Genomic DNA, 22,617 nt, shown 5'->3' with positions numbered 1-22,617 from the left:
TTATGGATTATTGACAGAAAAAATATGTATTTTTTATGGAACGATAGAGAGTATTATGAAGGCATTATGCAGTATTATGCGATATTACGTTGGTATGGCCATCGACAGAAAATTTTTGTATTTTTTATGTAACGACAGAGAGTATTATGAAGGTATTATGCAGTATTATGCGATATTACGTTGGTATGGCCATCGACAGAAAATTTATGTGTTTTTTATGAATTATGAAGGTATTATGCAGTATTATGCGATATTACGTTGTTATGGCCATCGACAGAAAATTTAAGTACTTTTTTTGAATTATAAAGGTATTATGCAGTATTATGCAGTATTATGCGATATTACGTTGGTATGGCCATCGACAGAAAATTTATGTGTTTTTTATGAATTATGAAGGTATTATGCAGTATTATGCGATATTACGTTGTTATGGCCATCGACAGAAAATTTATGTACTTTTTTTGAATTATAAAGGTATTATGCAGTATTATGCAGTATTATGCGATATTACGTTGTTATGGCCATCGACAGAAAATTTATGTACTTTTTTTGAATTATAAAGGTATTATGCAGTATTATGCAGTATTATGCGATATTACGTTGGTTATGGATTATTGACAGAAAAAATATGTATTTTTTATGGAACGATAGAGAGTATTATGAAGGCATTATGCAGTATTATGCGATATTACGTTGGTATGGCCATCGACAGAAAATTTTTGTATTTTTTATGTAACGACAGAGAGTATTATGAAGGCATTATGCAGTATTATGCGATATTACGTTGTTATGGCCATCGACAGAAAATTTATGTACTTTTTTTGAATTATAAAGGTATTATGCAGTATTATGCAGTATTATGCGATATTACGTTGGTATGGCCATCGACAGAAAATTTATGTGTTTTTTATGAATTATGAAGGTATTATGCAGTATTATGCGATATTACGTTGTTATGGCCATCGACAGAAAATTTAAGTACTTTTTTTGAATTATGAAGGTATTATGCAGTATTATGCAGTATTATGCGATATTACGTTGGTATGGCCATCGACAGAAAATTTATGTATTTTTTATGAATTATGAAGGTATTATGCAGTATTATGCAGTATTATGCGATATTACGTTGGTATGACCATCGACAGAAAAAATATGTATTTGTTATATAGAGAGGATGTCGGATAATGCGGTTTCATTTGTCGGGTCCATTTGGTTGGAGAAGTATGACTGAACGTCTGTCGGCTTTTTATGTCGATAAAGTATGAAGGTTGTTAGTTATGTTGTACGTCGTGTGTCGGGACCACTTAGCCCGGTGCTAAATGAAGTCGTTGCCCAATCTTCATGAAAGGGAGGCTAAAATAATATTTTTGTTATGACGTAAGCGTTGGGTTCTCGGCAAATCAAAATATTGTAAATAGAAAATGATTGTTTTACTCTGAGCAATATTACCAGATTGAATTTAATTTTTTTTTAATATTTTACCCCCTTTAAAAAAAAAATGTAGCAATTTATGAATATTTAATTTCAAAGCATGCAACTCACTTTCAGAAATAGAACTTTATGTCCCTGTCCACAGAAACAGCTGAATGTCTGTCTGTATTCAAATTAAATAGATTATTTTAAAGCTGCTTCATTTTTTGTGCCGATACTGAGACCAGACGCGGGTAAGATAATTTACGTAAAAGTATATCTACGCAGACATCCGTTGGAGTGGCCGATGCTCAAAACGCAGACAGCATCCTGCGATGATGAAATGAAAAAAATTGACGCAACATTACAAGTTAAATTCCTTGATGAATCTGAATCATTTTTTGTAATATACCAAACTATCAACTGTTGTTGTCATATCGTACATATATCGTACTCCAGAAATTCGACCAGCAAAAGAAGAAATTATAGAAAATACAAACGCATTAAATAAATTGTGTTTTTTTGTACCTTTATACTTTTATACAATTTATACAATTATAAGCCTCGTTCCCAGTACCCCTATTCTATTACCAAAGCTACCTCAATTATAATTGAGGTAGCTTTGGCTAATATTAGCGAACAAAAAGAAATACTTGGTTCGAGGTTATTCATATTTATAATTTTTATACCGTAATGCTTCGAATAAACGCCCTTCAAACGCCCCCAGAAAAAAGATTAACACTTGGGGCATGAAGAAAAAACCCCGTAAATTTGGACCTGTTATGGTTTCCAATTGTTTTGCCAAATGAAGAAATTATATACAATTAAATACATGATAAAATGTGTGTTCCGCCTGTAAGTGCAGCTTTGCAGACTTGATTCATCTGTGCTCCGTCGGCGTTCACCTCCGCAAAAGTTAGAACCGCATGGCTGGATTTTTTATAAGACCTGGTTATCAACGACGTATTAGCCAGGCAAAAGAGAATCATGTCTGCGTAGTTCTTTTAACTATGTCAGGAGTCGGTGAATTAGCTAGGATGATCAGGTTGGCTATAAATAGGCTTGCTCGTGGATAAAAAAGATCAGGACTATTCAATAATTCTGAGATCTAAAAGTGTCCGACCAAAACGGAAATCTATCAACGTTTTGTCCGACGAAAGTTCTAAACGAGCTAAGGACATGTCCGCCCAAACTGGAAATGTGGCGGGCATATTTTGTCTGACGAGAGTCCAAAAATTATTTCGAGGTATCGCACTCTATAAAATGGGATTTTATACGTTGATTTTTAGAACTCAATATTTATTTTTCAGGAGTGCGATTAATTGCATTCTGCTTGTGAACATGATTGATAAACGTAAAAAAAATTCTGTTGGGAATACCATCAACTTTTTTTTCTTTGTTTTTCTTTCTGCACGCGCCAGTCTCTACATGGGGGTAACCCAAAGAGTACGTCATTGCATAATTTGCACATATTAATGTTTTTACCCAGTCCTTTTCCGCGTTCGAAGTTCAGTAAAGATGGCGATTAAGAATGGGATGGTCAAGTAAACAAATTCAGTTTAAACTTATGAAAGACAATTTTGGTTGTATTTTAATACTTTTTTCTTTACTTTTGTGAAGAGATGTAACTAATATCAAGTTTTAATTTTTTACCGGACAGTACCACGCAGGAAAATTATTGTTTTCCGAAGCTATAAAAGTTAATAATATCTATTCGCGTTCTTTAGCCTTTTTTTTATGCTATTGAAAAGCATCAATTCAAGATTGAGAATTGAAGGAAGAAACACATTTATTGTTTAGAAGCAACAATAGGTCTCTCTCTCCCTGAAAACAATAAACGTTCGTGGCATGTAGTACTGTGTAGAAAGTGAAGCACTAAACCGAAGCCAGTAATTAATTTATTATCCATGTTCAATGCTTGAACAAAATTTGTTGCACTTTAATTAGACTCCTCGAGCGAAAAAGGAGGTTTTCATAGCATGAAAACACTAGATAAATTTTTTGATGAGCTAAAAAGCGTTGTACATACTTTAGGAGCAGAAAGTTTTTCGCCTTTTTAGGTCTTTTCGCGAATGTTTATTCCTCAAAATTTATTTTATTGAAAAGACGCGAAATTAAAGATTTTTTTAAAACGTGAATACACCTTATGCCGATTTCAAAGCGTTCGGTAAAATATACACTTGCGAACTAGGCGGCCTGGGCCCTAGGTAGTTTTGGTAGGTAAATAAACGAAATCATGGGCGAGCTAGTGCATGTCGCATGCTAATCTTTCCTTTATTCTTTAAATTTGAAATTGTATTTTACATTATCTTAACATGTCAAGACATTGTGCTGTTAGTGATTGCTCTAATGGTGATTACAAACTTAAATGGAAAAAATCTCACTCTTGTATGAATCAATCATGTGAATGTGACCCCCCTTTCAGGTAAAGTAATAACTATTAGGTAGCTAAGTTTACGAATTATAGTCGTGTCGCTTGTTCATGTAAACATAAACTATGTTTTTACATATGTAGGTTGTTTCCATTTCCAACCGAGAAAAAGGAAAAGGAATCAAGGGGAAAATGGTTACAGCTAATTAATCGATTGGACAGTGCCACTAAACAAGGAAGATGCTTTATCCAAAATGCCATTCCGTGGTTGAAAATTTTAAAATTAACTCTTATTTAAAATACTTCGGCATTAAATATGGCTTCCTTTAGACGCACTTATTACCCAGATCCCGATTTACCAAGATTTTATTGGTAGTTGAGCAGCAGCGTCATTAAACTGCTCTTGCTCCATTGGTAATGACAGATGGATCGTATTCAGGAAACTCTTCAACCACAGACGTCGCATGATTTTCTTCTTTTAGAGAGACAAATGTTGATTATGGATGAGAACTTTTTTCTTTAGCAGCCAAACCGACTCTTCCTGAAAACGCCGATTTTTTTGGTTTTGGTTTTGGGAGAGGTTGGAATTTTTTACTTAAATATGTTGATCCTATAACTTTTGGTCTTTCCACAACCAAATTGTCACCCAAACAAACCGTGTAGTTATCAGCCGGGACAGAACTTCGTACCAAAAAGGTTTTTTCCAACAATCACAAAAGGAGTTCAGGACCAAAGGATTTGATGGGGTGACTCCTTATTCTTGATATCTTCGAAGAGAATCTTGTGATTTTTTAAATTAATACCTAAAAAATTAAGTTGGTAACACACACAAAGATTTTCTTTTTTAAAGAAGACTAGTGCTTTTTTTTCTCTTGGTCAAACGATCAATCTTTTTTATTCTTTATAATATCCAAGAATAATAAAAAAAAACTTTGACAATTTACCATCTAGATTTTCATTATTCGTTTTATTTATTTCGATTATTGAACGATGATTACAGTTCGAAAGGTTTTATTATTTTAGTTGAAAACTTCAACGGTATACAAAATCTCAAAAACACGTGCGTGTGCCTCCAGGCTTTTTCCGCGAATTCCTGCTAAATGCGCACCCAATGCATTTTCGGTATTACGCAACAACACGTCATACTTGAATGATGATTATCTCTATATTAATAAGCCAGTTCCGTGTGTCTGTAACAGGCAAAGTTGATATCGTCATTTTCCTTTGATGTCGCCGAAAAAAATCTTTGATGTTGCCGAAAAAAATATGTCTTCTTTGTCGTGAAAAGCCGCGAGTTTTATGTGGTTTGTTAAATGAAGTTCTAGCACAAAGTAACGGAAATTGTGTTTGCAAAAAAGATGGCTGTTCTTTTTAAGCAATTTCTACTCTTTCCTTCAAAATAAATCTTTACAAAAGCATTTAAAAAGGGGCATGGTATATAAATGAAATATAGAAAGGTTTCTGTAAGGTTTGTTTATGTTTTTTTCAGTTTTGATGATATTATTGATGCGAGACATGTTTGTTAGCTAGCATCATAAAACCAACCACACCAACAACAACCTAATAGCTTAGCTAGCTCGGACTTTATACCTAGCTAAGTCTCCACTTTATACTCAACTGACCAGCTATTAGCTGCTGTAGCTAGCTTATGTTTGCTTTAGTTTTATGTTGCTTTTTGCATGTAGCTAAGCTAGCTATCGTAGTGTTATCTTAGTGGTCTTTGCTAAGAATGTGACTGTAACTTATTTCAGTTGACATTTTAAGCTTAAATTACAAGCCACAACAACTTTTAAAAAATTATTACATAATATTTAAGAAGAGTTTAAGGACTGTTTTTATGCAAATAATGTTTTTTTCACATTTTGTGTATGCAAATAATGTATTTTTCACATTTTGTGTAACTAAACTTATATACATCGGTTACATGCAATATGACGAAACGATTTTTATTTAACATGTAGTAGTTCTGGTACCTTAAGTGTAGTGATTTTTGTTGTTCTAGATGTTCTGACTAAAATGCTTTTGTTTATGACATTTTGTATTAATTAAGAAAAGTTTCAACTTTTTTGAGGGAGTACATCATCGAAAAAACTTGTGTTTTTTTTATATTTTGTATAAATTCTTACTGGGCAGGACAACATACTGAAATGACCGATCCCTCTCTATTTATAAATTTGATGCGTTCCAAATCGCAGTTTTTTGAAAATTCGGATAATATTTATTGAGTACAAGATACAAATACTATTTTTGTTGAATCAGAAGTATTTCCTAGAACCATTCTTTTTTTACACTTTTGTGGAGAAAAGTGTATGCAATTTCATCAGAATAACTGATTTTGTTGCAAACTGTTTTTCTTTTTCACATTTTGAAATATTGTTATAAAGGGCATATATCAATAGACATATGTATATACCAAAATAATTAAATTCTGCAAATTTTGATTTTGTCGTTCACCTCTCATCTTTTATATTTTCATTAAACTTTTGAGGAAAATCGTAGGAATTATTTAGAATTTGTATTTTGTGTTGCAAATTTAGTGCAAAAATTGACGTAAAATGAACTGTTAAATTGATCGTTGTTGTTATAACATGAATTATGACTCAAACTTTGTTTTTGCATTTCTAATTTGACTAATTAGCCTAAAAAATTTGCCAATTGGTTTTACACTCTGTCCTTTTTATATATATATTATGTGAACATAGATGTACAAAAGTAAAGTTAAAAGCCACAAGAAGTTACTTCGAAAGTGAAGAGTGGAGCTAGAAGTAGTAAAGAAAAGTTAGAAGTAGAAAATGAAAGCTTCGGTTTAAAGTAGATTTGGATTCACAAATAGTAAGAACTTTTTAGATATGTTTAGACGTTATGTTTTTATGTCGCTAGAGTTACGTGTCAGGCAGACTCGCATTTGCCAGGAAAAAAGCTTCAAAGTCTTTATATTTTACCGCGTTTTTTATAAAAAAAATCTAGCATATTTTTTTGCACTTTTTTGCATAATTAATGTTATCAAACAAATGTGTTGTTGACATCCTGTTAAACTTCTGTGAGCTTGCATGTAAATTACAAGGTTATATATTTTTACAAGGGTAGTGGTTAATATTTTTAAAAAGGTTGTTGACATTTTTTGGGAAATTTACTTGGGTTTTTTACATTTGTGGTTAAAATTTCTCAGCAGAGAATAGTATGGTTGCCGATTATATTGTTTGTGTTGCAAAATGCTGTTTTTTAAATGCTGTGTAAACTTTTGTGGAAAAAGACCACATGCAAAATACTGAAAGAACAAATTTTTGTACAATTAGACTGTGAGCTGTTGTGTAAGTTGGATTTTTTTTATATTTTGTTTTATAAACTTTTTTTAAACTTTAAACTAATGTAATTACGGAAATAAATATTTGGTGATGATAAAAAATTACTGAATGTTCAGACTGAAACTGTTTATCTGTTGTAACTTTCTACTAACTAGATTTTACACCTTGCACGCCGTTGTTTTTCATATTTTGTCTGAAGTTTTGTTTGGAGGATTTCATGCGATTTGACATTTGATATTTTGTGTTAGATTTTAAGAACTTTTTTGTTAAATTATGACTTATATACTTTCTTTTTATGCATTTTCAGATTATTTTTTTTAGTAAAAGGCATATTCAATATACTGAAATATTTGCTGATGTCATCAAAATTCAAATGACAGAACTTTTCAGTTGTTTTTCTGCCTAAGTGGATTTTTCCACGGGCCTAATCAACTAGTCTATATATTAATACGCCAGTTCCGTGTGTCTGTAACAGGCAAAGTGGATATCGTCATTTTCCTTTGATGTTGCCGAAAAATGCATGTCTAATATGTTGAATTTTCTGACGTTACTGCGCGACGTCAATAACACTACCTTAACGTCAATATCCTATATTAAATTGATGAAGCCATTCCAGTGCATTTAAAAATTTTGAGGCCAAATAACTTGGAAACGAGGTGGTGACGTCAATGATTTTTCACCGCGTGGGTAACTAGGGACCACCTGGGACCAATTTGGGTAAGTTTCCCAAACCTGGGTCCTTGAATCCGTTTCGGAATGGACGGGTTGATGGCGTCATCACAAAACCTACAAACCCCAATATCTCTGCAACCGTTTGTCAAAAGTTCATGTTCCTATACATTTTCTTGATCAGCATTTCAAGATCTATATGATGAATGCAACGAGTGTACGAATTTGTGAAGAAATTTTTCTTTGGAAAATTTGGTAGGAACTTTGCTGACGTCAGCAAAATTTTTATACCCTATATCTCCTTAGGCTCTTTTCAAAAACATACGATACTATACATTATTTTGATCAGCGTTTTAACCTCTGCACATTACAGACAACAAATGATTAAATTTCACCAATTTTCTTTTTGTATATGCACTGTTGACGTCAGCAAAAAATCTAAAGCAACCTAATTTTCCATTGTTCTTCTGCGCCTTAGTGGATTTTTCCACGGGCCTTATTGACTAGTCTCTATAATAATACGCTAATTCCGTGTGTCTGTAACAGGCAAAGTGGATATGTTCATTTTTCTTTGATCTTACCGAAATTTTCTTTGAAGCAACCGAAAAATGCATGTCTAATATGTGAAATTTCTGACGTTACGGCGCGAGGTCAATAACACTACTTTAACGTCAATATCCTATATTAAATTAATGAAGCCGTTACAGTGCACTTAAAATTTTGAGGCCAAATAACTTGGAAACGAGGTGCTGACGTCAATGATTTTTCACCGCGTGGGTAACTAGGGACCACCTGGGACCAATTTGGGTAAGTTTCCCAAACCTGGGTCCTTGAATCCGTTTCGGAATGGACGGGTTGTTGACGTCATCACAAAACCTTCAAACCCCAATATCTCTGCAACCGTTTGTCAAAAGTTCATGTTCCTATACATTTTCTTGATCAGCATTTCAAGATCTTTACGATGGATGAAACGGGTGTACGAATTTATAAAGAAATTTTTTTGGATTTTTTAGTAGGGACTTTGATGACGTCAGCAAAATTTTTAAACCCTTATATCTCCTTAGGCGTTTGTCAAAAACATACGATACTATACATTATTTTTATCAGCGTTTCAACCTCTCCACATTACAGACAACGAATGATTAAATTTCACCAATCTTCTTTTTGTATATGCACTGCTGACGTCAGCAAAAAATCTAAAGCAACCTATTTTTCCATTTTTATCCTGCCGCAGTGGATATTTCCACGGGCTTTATCGACTAGTCTATATAATAATACGCCAGTTCCGTGTGTCTGTAACAGGCAAAGTGGATATGTTCATTTTCCTTTGATCTTACCGAAAAATGCATGTCTAATATGTTAAATTTTCTGACGTTACGACGCGACGAAAATAACACTACTTTAACGTCAATATCCTATATTAAATTAATGAAGCCATTAAAGTGCACCTAAAACTTTGAGGCCAAATAACTTGGAAACGAGGTGGTGACGTCAATGATTTTTCACCGCGTGGGTAACTAGGGACCACCTAGGACCAATTGGGGTAATTTTCCCAAACCTGGGTCCCCGAATCCGTTTCGGAATGGACGGGTTGATGACGTCATTAAAAAACCTTTAAACCCTAATATCTCTGCAACCGTTTGTCAAAAGTATATGATCCTATACATTTTCTTGCTCAGCGTTTCAAGATCTATACGATGAAGGCAACAGACATACACATTTCTGAAAAAAACATTTTGTGTTCTGACATGTCTCTGCTGACGTCATCAAAATTTAAATGACGGTTGTTTTTCTCTGTTATCCTGCCTAAGTGGATTTTTCCACGGGCCTTATCGACTAGTCTATATAATAATACGCCAGTTCTGTGTGTCTGTAACAGGCAAAGTGGATTTGTTTATTTTCCTTTGATCTTACCGAAATTTTCTTTGAAGTAACCGAAAAATGCATGTCTAATATGTTAAATTTTCTGACGTTACGGCGCGACGTCAATAACACTACTTAAACGTCAATATCCTATATTAAAATAATGAATCCGTTACAGTGCACCTAAAACTTTGAGGCCAAAAAACTTGGAAACGAGGTGCTGACGTCAATGATTTTTCACCGCGTGGGTAACTAGGGACCACATGGGACAAATTTGGGTAAGTTTTCCAAACCTGGGTCCCCGAATTCGTTTCGGAATGGACGGGTTGATGACGTCATCACAAAACCTACAAACCCCAATATCTCTGCAACCGTTTGTCAAAAGTTCATGTTCCTATACATTTTGTTGATCAGCATTTCAAGATCTATATGATGAATGCAACGAATTTGTAAAGAAATGTTTTTTGCAACTTTTGGTAGGGACTTTGCTGACGTCAGCAAAACTTTTACACCCTTATATCTCCTTAGGCGATTGTCAAAGACCTACGATACTATACATTATTTTGATCAGCGTTTCAACCTCTACACATTACAGACAACAAATGACTAAATTTCGCCAATTTTCCTTTTGTATATGCACTGTTGACATCAGCAAAAGGTCTAAAATAACCACTTTTTACATTGTCCTCCTGTCTAAGTGGATTTCTCCACGGGCCTTATCGACTAGTATTTTGTCTGTCTGTCCGCGAAAGCCGCCTCCCGTAACGGAAACACGAAATTTTTAAAATGTGCACGAATATCAAATGCGATATATTTTTATCCACTTTGTTGCAACGGGTAAATTTAAAGGACAGGCAAACCCGTGGATTTTTCCACGGGCTAACGACTAGTCTATATAATAATACGCCAGTTCCGTGTGTCTGTCTGTCACTTTTGCAAAGTGGATTACATTCTTCAAAATTTTCTTTAACAAATTCTATAAAACATCGCCTATAAAATTGTTCTGTAATTTACCAAACTTTACCGATAAAATAGTATTGACGTCAAAGGAAAGTTAATTAAGATTAGTGAAGCCATTACAATGCACTTAAAACTTTGAGGCCAAATAACTCGGAAACGAGGTGGTGACGTCAATGTTTTTTCACCGCGTGGGTAACTAGGGACAACCTGGGACCAATTTGGGTAAGTTTTCCAAACCTGGGTCCCCGAATCCGTTTCGGAATGGACGGTTTGATGACGTCATCAAAAAACCTTTAAACCTTGATATCTCTGCAGCCGTTTGTCAAAGATACATGATCATATACATTTTCTTGATCAGCATTTCAAGATCTATACGATGAAGGCAACACGTATACAAATTTCTAAAAAATTATATTTATTTTGTATTTGCACTGCTGACGTCAGCAAAAAATTAAAACAACCTATTTTTCCATTGTCCTTCTGCCTAAGTGGATTACTCCACGGGATTTATCGACTAGTCTCTATAATAATACGCTAGGTGTGTCTGTCTGTGTGTCTGTGACAGGCAAAGTGGATGTCTTCATTTTCCTTTGATGTTGCCGAAAAATGCATGTCTAATATGTTAAATTTTCTGACGTTACGACGCGACGAAAATAACACTACTTTAACGTCAATATCCTATATTAAATTAATGAAGCCATTACAGTGCACCTAAAACTTTGAGGCCAAATAACTTGGAAACGAGGTGGTGACGTCAATGATTTTTCATTGCGTGGGTAACTAGGGATCAACTAGGACCAATTTGGGTAATTTTCCCAAACCTGGGTCCCCGAATCCGTTTCGGAATGGACGGGTTGATGACGTCATCGAAAAACCTTCAAATCCTAATATCTCTGCAACCGTTTGTCAAAAAAACGCGATCCTATACATTTTCTTGATAAGCGTTTCAAGACCTATACAATGAAGGCAGCAGGTATATACAAATTTCTAAAAAAAAATTTGGGGGGTTTGACTGGCCATTGCTGACATCAGCAAAATGTTAAAACCCTTATGTCTCATTAACTGCTTATCAAAAAGATATGATCATATACATTTTCTTGGTCAGCGTTTTAACATCTGCATAGTACAGGCAACGAATAAACTAAATTTCGCCAAATATTTTTGTAATTGCACTGCTGACGTCAGCAAAAAATCTAAAACAACCTACTTTTCCATTGTCCTTCTGCCTAAGTGGATATTTCCACGGGCCTTATCCACTAGTCTATATAATAATACGCCAGTTCCGTGTCTCTGTGACAGGCAAAGTGGATGTCTTTATTTTCCTTTGATATTGCCGAAAAATGCATGTCTAATATGGTAAATATTCAGACATTACGGCGCGACGTCAATAACACCACTTTAACGTCAATATCATATATTAATATAATGAAGCCATTACAGTGCACCTAAAACTTTGAGGCTAAATAACTTGGAAACGAGTTGGTGACGTCAATGATTTTTCACCGCGTGGGTAACTAGGGACCACCTTGGACCAATTTGGGTAAGTTTCCCAAACCTGGGTCCCCGAATCCGTTTTGGAATGGACGGGTTGATGACGTCATCAAAAAATCTTTAAACCCTAATATCTCTGCAACCGTTTGTCAAAGATATATGATCCTATACATTTTCTTAATCATCGTTTCAAGGTCTATACGATGAAGGTAACAGGAATATAAATTTCTGAAAACCCTTTTATGTCTTTTGTTGTTCGTAGAAAAGTTATGATCCTATATTATTTTGATCAGCGTTTCAACCTCTACACGTTACAGGCAACGAATAAACTAAATTTCGCCAATTTTTTTTTTTTTTTTTTTGGATTTGCAATGCCGACGACAGCAAACCAACATTTTCAATGTCCTATTGCCGAAGTGGATTTCTCCACGGGTCTTTATCGACTAGTTTATTCTAATAATAATTTAAATTTAAAACCACGGAATCGCATTTTGGATAAAGCATCTTCCCACTAACAACTGCTGGGTTCCAGGCAAACATTCAAGAGTTTGTTCGGATCATTTCATTGATGGATACCCAACAAAGGAAAATCCCTTTCCATCTGAAAGATATCCCAATCAGCAGGAAAAGTTGAAAACTTAGTTGGCAGTAAAAGATGTGTTTTAACGAAACAGGCTCTTCCACCCAAAAGATCAAAGGGAAAGAAAGCTATTGATGCTGCATCGTCATCATCACAACACATCGTAGCTACTAATGATATACAAGCATCTGAATTACCATTAGTGAATGATAGTGAACTGCCCATTGATAATTATGATAATGCAGCCACTGTAAATGATATTTTGATGGGGGAAAATGCATATCAATCTTCAGCATACGATGATACATCTCTTGCAGTATTTACTTCCTATTCAATTTTTACATTTTTCTTTATGTTAGTGAACATTGTAAAATTTAGTTTAAGTATTTTGTTATATCATCACTGTGCCAAATATAACAATCACAAAGATATTATAATAAAAACTTTGGTTAAAAGTAATCAAACAGTTGGCAAGTAAACTGAAATACTTAAACAACAAAATCGAAAAGTTGGAAAAAGATTGTATGTATACTTTTTTTTACTGGTTTATAATCAAAAAACTTGTTTGACAAGCTATTTAATTACATCCGGCGAAAGTGGAGAGGGGCTTCTGTCAAGACAGCTATTGTTCGTAAATATAAAAAATCACCAAAAAAAATTACTCATCATATTGATGACCTTATTATAATATGTGCTGCCCTAACAAACTTACAACTTCCAATATATAAAACATGTTATTTAAGTGTGTGTATTATTGTATAGGTTATATACTTGTGATGTTTCGGCACCATTCACAAATCCATTGATCGAAATTGCTAGCGTCTACCCCCAAGGAATTTCTGCACATGTGAAGTGATACCAAAGTGGGCATTTATCACACCCTACACTAAAATCTTCATATTTTGTTGGTTTTGTAGATAGCGGTTTTTGACATACTCCACACAGATAAATTTCAATCATTGGATTCTTTGTTGTTTTAACTTTATTTTTTGTTTTCTGGATCTTGGCTGGAGGTGCGTCTACAATAGGTGGTTTTTGTTGAGATTTTCTAACCGATTTTTGTTTGTTTTCGTTGTTTGTTCTATTGTTATTTAGCTGATTCTTAATTTGCCCATTAAACAATTCTGGGCATAAAATGTTTGACCAAAAACAATCAAGTTCTATTTGCATTTCCTCCCATAATTTTTGTTTAAAAAATATTCTTTCTAAATGATAGCCAGCTGTTGTATACACCAAAAAATCACAGTAGTTTCTACCTGATACAGATAATTGTCCTTGCACCTAAAAATAGTAACTGCAGTCTGTTTTTAATGTTGTTATCTTTTCATTCTTATCGCTAAGAGTTTGTTCCAAGTAGGGTAAATTACATGCAGTTAGTTGTTCTCCTTTGATCGAAAAGGTGATTTGACTTCTAATAAACCTTTTCCACAACAGTCACATTTTTAAAACTCTTTAACAAATGTATACCTTGCTTCTAAATCATCAATTCCACCCTCAGTAATCTTTCCCCGGATGTGTAAAAAGGTTTTCGGAGCGTTGACACTCCATATTTTAAATTTTTCAAATGACAAGTATGTTATTATTTTCATCCATGGTAAAAAGATGGAGATGTTTGTTTACAATTCGCGACGCCCGCGTCGCCCGTGGGGTTTAAATTGCAGAATATACATAAACAAGACTGAATATTTAATTTGCTCCCATATGTTCTGGCAAACATAGATGGTAGCGAAGCTTGGGAGCGCAATCGGTTCCAAGTTTGTTTTGATTTGTTCATATAAGAAGGATTTATTTTGAGTAAGATATTAAAAACTAATAGCTTTAATTCTATTTTTTCTTTAAATACCCTTGTAATGATATAATATATATCAATTCCCCTCATAAACGGGACAAAACTGTACATACAGCTATTTACGGTTTTAGTTTGTTTACCTACCAAAACTGCCATTTTGAAAATATGACCCTTTAAATATTGCCTCTTTATAATGCGCGCGCATTACTTTTTCAAAATCGGCACAAGGTGTATTTAGGACAATTACAATTAGTTGAAGCATCAACCTCGTTCCCAGGGCAATTTTTCGCTTTTTTGATAGCCGAGACGGCGCGAAGAATTGACTCTGGGCCAGGCTGGTTTAAATCATAGTCATAAGAAAAGAGATAGTCTGGTAATTCCGGGCCGTCCATAATGTGTTCCTATTGTTCACAAGTAGATATGTTTCTTAAATCGGGGTGGCCAGTTTAAGACTGCACGGAATTATCAATAATGGCTGCCCATGGGGAGGATTTCTTTGGTGAAGATGATTTTGATGCAATCTTGGCTGTTATTGATGAAGATTTATTAGAGAAAAATCGTGATTTAACTAAAGAATTATCCGAAATTGTTGAAGAAATAGTTGACGACCCTTCTGAAAGCTGTTTTTCCTGTGATATATGCTCCAAAACATGCAAAACACAACGGGGACTCACAAGACACCGAAATGCGAAACATCGTCAGCCACAAAACCAGTTAAATGACGACAGCCTCACTACTGCTGAAACCAAGCTCCATCCGTTATACTTTAAGAAGTACACCCAATTAAGTGCAAGTAAACTTTCTAAAGATGAATGCTATAGTGAGAAGACCAGAAATGAATTTGTCAATTATGTTATTACAAACGACGATACAAACTTTTCCTATAGTTTTGTCAGAGATGTGATTGGTAGTTTTAAAGGCGATGCTGAAAAGTTTTATCCGGCCTTCTATAAATCTGTGTCTGAAAATATTGTTTTCAGAAATTTATCAAATCGAAGCTCTATTCTCCTTGGTTTTGAAGTGGCTAATCACGTACTTGCTCATCTCACTAATTCAACTGTAAAAGAAAACACTGTAGAATTTTCTTCCCATGTGAATTTTTCACCCAAAGAAAGAAACATAAATCAATATCTAAGTGGTTATGTATTTAGTACCCTATATCGTCGCATTAGGAGATCAAAAAAATCAAGAAGTATGCTTGGAGTTCAAAGTTTGGACATCTTATTAGCTGGAAAGTCATGTCTTGTGGAAGACGATAAAAATTCTGATTAGTAAATATGAATATGAACATTATCCGTAATTACCAGGCCTATCAGCAATTGAATCCTTCCATGTTTTGAAATATCCTAGAAATGTTTCGGTCAACCATAAGAATCTTTCATCATCAACAGATGTGTACGGTTTAAGAAATGGTTTACGTTTAAATGCTGCTTCTTTGGTATTCTTGTCGTTAAGACAGTCAAAAAATTGGTCGAACATATTACAATATTTGGCAGTTGCATTAGCTTCTGGTGGTCCATACAATTGAAGAGCGTTAAAGACAGATTCGCTTAACACTTGTGCTGCCAGACGTACATTCATTACTGAATATGGTGTGAGCTTGATGTGGTCATTTGTTATTTTAGGAACAAGATGTAATCCACAGTCTAAGTCATCAAGGAATAACTTTGAAATATGGTTCCAGGTGATATAACTTCCATCATTCCACATACTTCTGGTACATTTTCCTGCAAGAGAATTACTCAGGCAATTGCGGGCTGTTTTAATTAAGTGTGGTGGATCTGAGATGAAGTAGATGTACCGTTTCTCATCCGCCATAACATTCAAAGTGCGGTATGTTACGTCCACTCCCGCATTAATGTCAGCTACACGGGTCATGTTTAGGTGCATATGGTACATTCGTCGGTTTGGAGATGCTCCATCACTTGTGACACCAACAACTTTTATGCCACATTTTTCCTCCAGTATGCCAACCGCTTTCCAAAAGAGAGGAAACAATTGAATTGATGTGACATTGGTAGTAGCAAAATTTGCAAATGAAAATTTTAAAGGATTTACAATGCTTCTCACAAGAAAAACTAAGACATGAGATGCAATTTCATCAACCTTTTTCAACGCAACATAATTTAGATCAATATCACCAAGGTCAACAAAACCGATAAGATCACCATTATGCTTGTCCCACACAAGACTTTCTTGAATTTTCATTTCATCCATTAATAATATTGCATATTTCTCATGTGGTTGGAATTTGGAGACCATAATACACAATTCCTGGATAACGTCTTTGTTAAAACCTTGCTTTGGACGAATATAGTTCTTATAGTCCCTTAAACGACGTCTACTAGGGAGTACCAAGAAACCACTGTCTTTCTTATCGTCAACACGAATCTCATCATAAAAGGCGGGGGATTTTGCAGCTAAACCCAAGCAGGAATGATCATAGGATGATAGCGAACACCAGTTTTCGATGATGATAAATATTTCTGCTGCTCTTCCCAAAAAAATTTCATGAATGGTGGTATCTTGCGATTAGTTGTTGACATAATTTTTATGAAATCATCACCAAGACTTTTTTGGACTGGAACTGCACAAGTGGAAATTTCATCTTGCATTTTCTTTAACTCTTCCTTTAATTCTTTATTTTCCAACCGGTGATTTTGAAGGGTTTTTATGATTCGGTCTGGAGAAGTCATGGAAATTGGTGCTTTAAGTTTGGCAGGTGAAATTAAATTGTCCCTTTTCTTTTTCAAACTTAGGCTTTCTTTTGACTCCGACCTAACACATTCCAAGCATTTTTCAGAAGAAGGTGGAATAAGAACTATGCAATTTGGAGATCGATACCATTTGCTTTGATGAAGAGGTGCACTAGTACTATCCTTGATGTTAAATACTTTTGGAACACAGTGCTCAAGACAGCTACCAACAAAGTGGTCTGTCAAACCTGGGCATAATTTCAAATCCATAATTAATCTTGTTAAATATGTGATTGTAATAAATTTTAGTGATTGAGAATAAATGTCGTGTTTAGCAGGAACAGACCATAATAAAACACGAACAGTAAAAACAAGATTATTATCAACATATATCTCATACTTTGGAACTGAGTGGATAGCATCATGACAGGCAAAAGAAGCACAATCACTTGTATAGGTAAAACTCCAACCGACTAATTTCAATAACTGAGTTTTAGAAATAAAATCTGTAAATGACTTGTACTGATCAGTAATGACATTTTCCACTGGTTCAATTTTTTTCTGCAAAATTGATTGTGCTGATTGACGAGGCTTAGAAGATGTGGAGGATGAAGGAAAACTTTTGATAGGAAGGTTTATTGTGGGGATAGCACCGGGAACAAGTGTGGTTCTGCTAGAGTGGTTACGATTTTCGCCAGGCATGTTGAAAATAATTCTGTTTAAATGTTTGTTAATCCTATGTTGTTTACAGTAACTAACCACTTAAATGCGCCATTTTTCAACACGAGCGTGCAGTCAAAGCACTGGGTACGAGGTATATTCCGCTAACAAAAGCATAACAATAGAGCCGCGCGATTCACCAGACTATCTCTTTTTCTTATGACTATGTTTAAATCAGCACGATTCGTGGTAATTTTTAATTTATTCAAAATTTGGTCATTTTGTTAAGAATGCGGACCGCCGAGAACACCGTATTGCTATAACTTATGCAAAACAATCTTTAATCGAAATCATGGATAGAGTTTTATTTTTAATTAGAAACAAGTTAGTTTTAGTGTTTTGAGTTTTTGCTTCGAGAAAACATGATTGCAGTGTTGCCTTCGCTTTTTTGGCTACATACAAATTTTAAATATATATTTATTTTAAAGTTTTCAGCCATCTATAGCTAGCTAGCAAAGGTCCAAGACGTACTTTGTAGCTACAAAGGTTGTGCTAACCAAGGTAGCTAGCTATACACTTTTTTAATTATGATTTTTAGCTATCTTTACTTCATATTATAGTTAAAAGTGAAAGCACTTTTAGCTAGCTTCCAAGCCACAGAATTCTCAGAGGGTTTTGTGATTTGAATTACTGAAGATGCCTATTATTATTTTATTATTAAAATTATTTAGCCAGGATAGCCTCTTCAGTTCCTGTTGGTATTGCTATCAACAAGGGTCCTGCGAAGGGGGTCCTAGCGCATTTAAAGCCATTTGAGCTACGAAAGTCTTGCAAGCACAGCAATCACTCAACTAGACAACCACCTAAGATATCAATCCTATTCTCATGCTGAACGCTAAGCAAAAAGGATAGATTCACACTTTTATAGTCTCTGACATGACTTGGCTGTGTTTGAACCCAAGACCTTCCACACTCCAAGCGAACGCTCTACCACAAGGCTAGCTAGTTAAGTTTTTAGCATTTTTTTAGACACATGCAGTCTTTCTAATTCTATTTTTGTCTCGCGGGCGACTTATTGCTAACGTGAATCTCTATAAACCTAAGTTGAGGCTTTATCACGCCGACATTATAGTGCCGTGGTGTAGCTATATATTATACTAGTATTGAGTCTTCAACGTAACCATGTGTCAGTCAGATACATATCAGATATATACGTTTTGATGTATATAATAACTGGCTCCTTTTGTCTGTTATTGTCGTAACGTGCATATACACCTAAATAAAATTGTATTGTCTAAAAAATTTTACAATTGTTAGGTCAAAATTTATAATTGTCTTTAAATCTTATCTCCCTGCTTTAAATGCCTAAACTAGCTATTACAGAATCATTTTTTATGCTAATCCCATCAGACCAGCCTAAAAGGATCTCCTAACAAGTTTCAACTCAATATCTTTCTTTTTCATCCTTCTTTTTTATCATATTACAGTTTCGGTTTTCACGAAACGCGTTCCTGGAAACACATTTACAACTAAATGGCCACTATGGTCAAACCAATTGACTTTTTTCAATAAATTTATGTTGCTTTACTAAGAGATTAAAAGTCATAAAACATAGGATGTTGCATTTCATGCAGTCAGAGAAAATTATTATTTAATCTGTAAAATCGATTTAATTAAGTGTATAACTATTTAGTTAATTAAATGGTATGAACTTCTTAATCCAGTTTTTTAATCTTTTTCAACCAAATCAACAGCATATGATTTTTTTTTGTTTATATATTCTGCCTCGAAAGAATATATTAGCTAAAGTGTAAAAGAAGGTCTGTTCAGGAGAAATAGGATTAGTTGTGTATACCTGTATATACCTTGTGTTGTATTTAAGCTAGCTAGATAGCTGCTAAACATGTCTTCAAAGAAACCTTCATTGTGTTTTTTACTACACTCTGTGCACAAAACCTAGCATAGCTAGCTTTCTAGTCTAGTAGCTACCTCCTCAACTGCACTGCAAAAAAAACAGAAGCTTACTTTAACAGCCTCTGAGTACAACTTAAAGCTATTTAATTTTGTTTGCACGTTAAGCTATACTAACAATGCCAAATATTTTATTTTTCACAAAAATAAATTCAGTCCAGCAGAACATAAACATTCCAGCGTCCCTTTCGCACATAAACTTGGCCGCCATTATGGTTTTTCTGTTATTATTCAATTTTTACGCATAAATTAATTTATCTTCAGAATTAACGGAAACTTGAGAAACCAATCAGATCTCGGAACTGACCAGTGTGTGGCCCAGGGTCATTTCTTATATACTCAGATTATACTATTTAAATTACGTTGATAATGTGACATATATATTACGATGGCCCCTATGGGTCACTTCTCTTCTTGATAAAAACACTTCTCTTCTTAGTCAAAACACTTCTCTTCTTTCTTCTGAAATCTTCTCTTCCGTTCGAAACACTTCTCTTCCAAAGTGAAAAACACTTCTCTTCCATGAACTCAAAGAATTCCCAGACCCAATTCCGGTCCGGAATATTGATTAAGCTAGATTTCTCTAACTTACGTTTTTTAAATAAAAGACCGACCCGTCACCTCCAGGTTTTTTGCGTTTTTCATAACGGAGACGAGAGTGAATAAATAACGTATCCGTTTAAGGCATTCGTTTATCTTTTTTATAAGAATACCAAAATTTTAACCAGGCTGGCCATTATTTCTCTATTGTTCTAGACAGCCATTTATTTTGCGATTTATTGTCTCTTCATAAATAAAATTAATTACTTTGCTACTGATCTGAATTGATTCGTGATGTTATTTTATTCATGCATATGCTTCGGGACCTGCTACAATATTTTAATAATAACATATATATTCGTAAATTGAGCACGAGCCAAGTATCTTCTTGCGAAAAGTGAAAAAAATTATACAGACCATGGGTGTAAAATTGCGGACCAGATTTTTAAAATTACTTGCGAAGAGAAAGTTTGGGGCCACATGCAGAGAAGTGTTAAGTGCAGAAGAGAAGTGTCAAAATGCAGAAGAGAATTGTTTGGATCATAGAAGAGAAGTGTTTTTAAATTAAAAGAAACGTGAGCCACAGGGGCCATCGTAATATATTGACCTGTACCATGGCTACTAACGTCACAATACATATACCCGGTCTACAATTTTTTTGATTAAAATACCGAACGTTGTTCGAAATCGTTAACTTCGTTCGACCCGTCGTTACTTGTAGTTCAAAAGTGATATCAAATTTCGTGCATAAATAAATCAAACAATACATACACACAGACATATAAACAACATGTACAAACCATAAAAAGCTGCCTGGCCACTGCTGTCGCTACTTATTCACCTCCCATCATGCAAGGTGCAAAGGAACATAGGTTGGCACCAAGGTACATACGTTTGCAACCTCGAACCCAGAGCCTGTAGCATTTTTTGATACGATAAATAAAATTTTCAGTTTTTTAAAAATATAAGTATTGTCCCAAAAAAAGATCGTTCGCAGGACAGGATGTTCGTCGCACCATTCCTTTTGAGTTGTCCGCTGCCTTTTTTAAGCGAGAAAACAAAAGTGATGTTTAAAAATTTTGAACAGCTTCGATAAATTTGTAAACAATGCAAGGAAGTAAAAAATAACGTGAATATAAATATTTTCTTCATAAACAAGTAACCAAAATCTTCGTAATGCTTATCGGCATATTTGATCCCGATTCCAGTGCCTCGTATCAAAGAACGCTACAGGCCCTGGGATCGAGGTTGTAAACAGTGATGAATATCATAAAAAAGTTACTGGTGGATCATTACGTATTCCAAATTATAAAAAAGTTTGATCTTTACTTATCGGGGTACTTTTGGGTAATTTTTGGAGAATTGCAACTTTGAAAGTTTATGTTTTCAAAAGTCGAAACAAATGCTCTATTTTTCTTACAGTTGCTCATATAGAAACCATGCTGTTAACAACGATACGTTTTGTTATAATTACATGTATTTTATTCTTTTGAATAGGTTGAAACCAGGCAAGAGTATTTAATTTAATTTTGTCAGGAGATATAGAGCGTAACCCTGGACCTGGAACTCACGCGCCGAAGTGTAAAGAGTACCGCAAAACTGTGAAATCTAACCAAACACGTGTGATATGTGACAAGTGTCTCAGTCTGAGATACGTGAAATGTTTAAACAAAGAACACCTAATCGTTAAATCTCGTATTCTTTGTACATATGTCACACTTGTTTACATATTGAATTACCATTCTTCAACTCGAAGTTACTAAGCAACCACATACAAGATTGTTTACAGCAACCAATGAACGAAACTAGTGTCTCTGATCCTGCTGAAACTGAAATTAATCATCACAGACTGATTTTTAATGATCATGGTAACTTACTTAAGGTCATGCATTTGAACACGCAGAGTATGGTGTCGACTTTTGATTGTTTTAGCAGTTCACTTCATGATCACCCTTTCGTCTTTGTCTGTACTTGGATTCACTGCAGTCGGTTTACATCAACATATAACGAAAACTACGAGACAAAAAGCGTGCATGGACTGATGTGGACAAATAATCCTAGCAAAGACGTGCTGCCAACAGACGAAGTGAGCGACGACGATGCATCGTATATCAGCGTAGTAACGTTAAACCAGACCGGTTTAAAAAATGCCATAAGTTTATCCGTAATCTTTAAATATTTGATGTAAATATGTACGCAAAAGGGTTCCAAATATTAACATTTAATGTCGTCTACGCTTTAGAAAAAATTCTCCATTTTTAACGATTTAACGAAAGAGTGTATTGACAGACATGCTCCACTTATTCGAACCA

This window comes from Hydractinia symbiolongicarpus, chromosome 5 (assembly GCF_029227915.1).
Source record: "Hydractinia symbiolongicarpus strain clone_291-10 chromosome 5, HSymV2.1, whole genome shotgun sequence".
Taxonomy (NCBI): Eukaryota; Metazoa; Cnidaria; class Hydrozoa; order Anthoathecata; family Hydractiniidae; genus Hydractinia; species Hydractinia symbiolongicarpus.
The sequence above is the reverse complement of the archived record's forward strand: the minus strand, read 5'-3'. Positions refer to the sequence as shown.